The 5,412-nt window shown below is 37.0% G+C and overlaps 1 long non-coding RNA gene across 1 annotated transcript; it reads left to right on the forward strand.

Annotated features, from left to right (window-relative positions):
- The first annotated feature begins 864 nt into the window (after positions 1-864).
- On the forward strand, positions 865-2,889 carry LOC131174151 (uncharacterized). Its single transcript, XR_009144388.1, has 3 exons — positions 865-1,343; positions 2,085-2,141; positions 2,712-2,889. It is a non-coding gene; the product is annotated as an uncharacterized LOC131174151 (long non-coding RNA).
- The last annotated feature ends 2,523 nt before the right edge of the window (positions 2,890-5,412 follow it).

Consider the following 5,412-nt stretch of genomic DNA (forward strand, 5'->3'; position numbering starts at 1 on the left):
GATTGTTTTAAGCTTGAGAAGAAGCATGAGAAGGAAGGTAATAGTCTAGAACTTGCCCCTCTAACTCTCTTGTATGTTTTGAATCAAATGTTGTTAATGTTTCTTCAAATTCTTGGTGGTTGGATTCTGGTGCTACCATTCATGTTTCAAAATCCTTGTAGGGGTTCAAAAATGTGAGGAAGCCAAGTGAAAAGGAGAAGACTGTTTTAGGAGTAAATAGAGTTGCAGTAGTAGAACTCATAGGGACTGTTTCTTTGAATTTATCTTCTAGACATGTGTTGGAATTAAATGATACTGTTTATGTTCCTTCTTCAAGGAGAAATTTAATTTCCAGTTCTATTTTAGATAAGTGTGGTTATGTGTTTCTTCAGGGCAATGGAAAATTTATTATTTATTTTAAATATGATATTGTTGGTTCCGTTGTTTTATGCAATGGTTTATACATGTTGAATTTAAATTCAGTTCGTTTTCAATATGTTGATGTTCCTATCTAAGTTATTATTGGGCCCAAAAGTCAAAGAGTTAAAGAGAACTCTTCAATGTTATGGCATAGACGTTTGGGTCACATTTCTAGGGAAAGATTAGAAAGGATGGTTAAACAAGGTGTCTTGCATAATCTGAATTTGTAACAACTAGAAAAAAAAAAAAAAAAGAAAAGAAGATTTGATTGTTGGCGTGTGACAATGGGTTTCCACTGTCACTGCCAACATTTAAAAAAAAAAAAAAAAAAATTTCAAAAAACGGGAGGAGGAACCCCCCCCCCCCATTCTCTATTTTCTCTCCTCTCCTTCCCTCTCTTCTTCTTCTTTCTTTTTCCGGTGACCGGCCGGCAACCTCCCGAGCAGCTCCCCACCTAGCCAGCGACCCTCCGGCGACAGCCAGACCACCAGAAACGGCGACAAGAGAGGGAGAAGAGAGAGAAAACGCGCGCACAGTGGGCAGCGGCTTTCCGGCGTGATTCCGGCTTCATCCGACGTCCGATCGAGGCGATTCAGGTGGCGTTGGAAAACTTGTTCCGAGAGCTTTCTTTTGATACCAATTTTGCAACAAATGGAGGTCGGATGAGTGAGATAGGGAGGAGAGAAGTTTCGGGTTTTTCAAGCTTTTTCGTCAGATCTACGACGATCTGACCGTTGGATCGACGATCCGAGACCACATATGGATTGAGGAAGAGGAAAGGAACATGATGGTATGATCAGATCCGGCAAATGTCGCCGGCGACCGGCTGCCGACCACCGTGCGCGGTGGTTCCGGCGGTGGCTCCGGTGGGCTATGGAGATGATTCAACTTCCAGAGGCTTCCTCGTAAATTTTTGGAATTTTTGAGACACAGATAAACTTCGGGTAAGACTATTTTCATTATTTCGCTGTCTGTGGAGCATAAATACAGTGTTTCTTAAACAGGAAAAAATTGGAGAAAAATTCTAAGAAAAATATATGATGAAAGTAAAATTATTTGGAGATATTCTATGGTGTTGAATTTTTGAGTGATTGTAGAATATTTTTGAGAAATATGGATGGATTTTAATTAGATTTTTAGCATATGGGCATATAAGATTGTTTGAAATTAAGATGTTTAAATTTTATATGATTGGTTGAAACTTGAGGATGGAGGTTTAAATATGTGAATATTAAATTGGGTTAAATTAAGAATATGTTAGCTGTTCAAAACTTATGGAATTGAGTAAAATTCTTGAATAAAATATTCAAGGGTGACTAGAAAATTACAATTCATTTTGCAATAGCCTTATAATATTATTAAGGACCGCGGGGCAAAATTTTAGAATTTTTAGAGCTTGTTTGAGTGGATTTTTAAAAAATGTCAATTATAGGGACTAAAATGTAATTTTTAAGATTTTGAGTATCGTCTTATTTGGAGGGCCCAGGAGGAGCCATGTGATATTGATGAGATGTGATTGTAGAAATTGAGAATTTAGAAGTGTTATTTGAGCCTTTTTACAGGTTGGGTAGGTCCCAGGTATAGGGGAAATTTTGCCGGATTTCCAACATGAATTAGGCTGTCTATTGCCTCTTTAGAGTTTTATCTTAACTTAGTACTAATAAAATTTATAATTTAATTATTAGGTGATCGAGGTCAGCTATTTTTCTGCATCCAGCAGCCACAATAGTCATCGGTGTACTGTGAGTAAAATATTAATTTTAATTGTAATTTCGATATTATTATATGTTCAGGCATGCCCATGCATCACTTATATGTATGTATCTATGTAGTTAAACTCTAGGCACATTTTATGTTGCATTCATAACTGTGAAAGTGTCATGTGTGTTGTTGTGGTAATTTGGAGCAGTGTGCGTGCGTTGGCGTGCGTGTGATGTGGTGTCGACTATGGATAGGACGGGTAGACACGGCTTCAGATCTTCGCTAGGACCCGATCCTTCGGGGTAGACACGGCTTGAGTTCTTCGCTGGGACCCCGATTTGGTTATTAAGTGGAAGTCCGAGCTGAGTTCTTGCCGCATGTTGGAATTAAGAGAGCTGTATAGGGGATCAGCTCCCATATATATTATGATTGATATTACTGGGTGCGTGAATGCTCCAAATTACCTTTTTGCTGTTATGATGTGAAAATGTTGCCGATGTTGCATTTCACTCTTCAGGGTGCATTAGCTTTAGATAGTTATAGAGATTATGGTTAAAATTGATATTTTACTCTCTGAGTCGAACGCTCACTCCTGTTCAATATTTTTCCAGGCCACAGGAGGAGACATTTTTCAGAATAACGTGTCCCTTTCCTCATAGGTTATGAAAAGATTACTTAACTGTATTATTATTATCTAAATTTGTAATTTAGAACTCCGCATGTACTAGTAGTAGCATTAATCCTGTCAGGAATTGCATGAACTTAAGTTTTTGTATTAACAAATGAAAAATTTTTATGGGTTTTAAATAGTTTGTAAATGGTGTAACAGGGTTGAGCTGAGCTCCCCTAATTTCAGTTCTGATAATTACTGGATTAAGTCGGCCCGAAATAAAATTATAACAGTTTGATTTAAATTATTTTATATGCAAATTGGGCCTAAATTGTGGGCCTGGTGATGGATTTGAGAACAGTAAGGCTTACTACGCGCCTCGGGAGCTTTATGCCGGCCTAGGTCCTAGTGCCGGTCCGGCCCATAGGTTGGGTCGTGACAAAGTTGGTATCAGAGCTTAGGCTCTAGATTCATGGGAAATAATATAATTGGGAGTGTAAAAGGAGTCTTGTTAGGATGTTACATGCGGAGTATAGGATTCTGTTTCGTCTTTTTCTGTAATTCTTTGTTTCTAGATTCTGCGTTATACCTCGGGAAATATAAAAGTGCCTCAATTAGTGTCTTGATTTTCGTGGAGTACACAGAAATGTGAAATAGAGTTAGTAGACATGTGAGGTCTATTATGAGGATACGTACTCCAAGAAATGCTATATTTTTATCAGTACGGGTTTAAATGGTGTGCCCATTTCGTGTAAGACACGAGTAATAAAAGTGAGTCTTAAAAGTACAGTTGCCCTAGATAAGGATGAGGATACCACTGCTGGCAGTCATCAGTAGATGACCCAGTCAGAATAAGTTTGCGATAATAGAAGATTCAGGAGAGATAAGAAATTAGGAGACCTAGTCTGCCAGGACGTATCGTAGTAACTATACAATGTTCTCGATGTCTGCTCTGTAAGCTGCAGATTACAGTACCAACATGAGATTATTGTGAAGAGCTGCATGCATCCCCGTGGTGCTCCATAATGAGGGTGTTTGAGATGGCTTCTGTTTTGGTACAGTTATGCCAAAACAGAGTTCTATGTTTGTGGAGGAGTTGCGAACTCCTGGTTAGGAGTCTAGAGTTAGAATATTGAAAGGTCACAGTTGGGTGATAACTAGAGTCAGTAACTCAGTTACCCTAGCATGAGCCAGAGTTACAATAAGAATTGCCATCAGACCAGAGGTTTCAGATTAGTTGCAAAGCAAAGGTGACACCTATAGAGTGAGATTATCTAGTATTCAGTATGGAATTTTGGATGGTTTTTGCAGTATGACAAACATTTTGCTTAGAGCTTAGTGAGAATAGTATACCTTGTGTGTATCAGTATGGAATAAAGTACAACCCTACTACCTAGGGAAGGTCGGAACTATGAATTGATGATTCACAGAGCTATAATATGATGAAAGAGTCATTAATTTGACATGGTTTGCGCAAGGTGGTAAATGTAGTACCTTTGTTACAGTAAGTTAGGGTATAGTCCTATCTTTTCAGAAGGGATCGAAGGTTATTATTAATAATGGTGACTAACAAAATAGTGCCCCAGATGGAACTGTAGAGTGTGGTAGAGAGTAGTTGGCTCGGGTATCCTGCAGAGGATACAAGTTCCATTATAGGAATTATATATAATCAGATCACGATGGATGTAAATCCTTTGAATTGGATGACGGGTTTGGGTGCCCGGAATCTTAAGTTTTGGCTAATTGAGTAAACATGGAATAATAATAATAATAATAATAATAATAATAATAATAATAATAATAATAATAATAATAATAATAATAATAATAATAATAATAATAATAATAACAAATAAGTAAAATTACTGCAGAATCAGTTCTCGAAATAGTAAAGATATTATGTAAACTAAAGGATAAGAATAGAAATCATACAATAAAGGTATGACTGCAATTTCCTGAGTCCTTTTCTAACTTCATATTGTTCAAGACAATAGTATAATCTAATTATAATAGTGTTAAGAGAAATAAATTAGCGAAGATAAGTTATAGAAGGCCAATGGATAGAGAAAGTGCAGAATGAAGGTTTGGACAATTGATTGCAAATGCAATGTAATCTAAATGCTAGTGGAAGTACTAGCTAGAGTGGTCAAAGGACCAAATCTGAGTAGCACAGACATATGATAACGTGGTAGAGACTCTGAAAGATATAGTTAGCAAGTACAGCTGTCAGTTAGGAAGAAGAATGGAACCAGGGATAGAATAGTTAAGTTCTATTTTGGGTAAGACAAAAGAAATAAATGAAAGGACAATCTGAAGGGGGCATAATAAAAGGAACAAAGTTAAGATATAGGGTAAGCTAATTGTTATTATTGGCAAGGTGAATGACAAGGATGGAGAACTCAAAATGGGACCATATTAGTGAGAATAGTGATAGAGGTGTGGAATCTAGTAATGTGATACTCATAGCATGATGTAGTTGAGGTAGTGTCAGGAGCTAAATTATAGAGCTTGGAGTTTCATGATTGGATCATACTCTATCTATTCTCTATTTCTAAAGTGAAGTGGATAGCAATGGGGCAATATTCTTTTAACTAGTTAACAGTATCAAGAAGATTAGGCGAGGAATATAATAATAATGAGCAAAAGCTAGAAGGTGTGCAATGATATTGCGGATTATCTAATTAGGAAGAGAAAAAGAAGTT

Source organism: Hevea brasiliensis, chromosome 15, assembly GCF_030052815.1.
Source record: "Hevea brasiliensis isolate MT/VB/25A 57/8 chromosome 15, ASM3005281v1, whole genome shotgun sequence".
Lineage (NCBI taxonomy): Eukaryota > Viridiplantae > Streptophyta > Magnoliopsida > Malpighiales > Euphorbiaceae > Hevea > Hevea brasiliensis.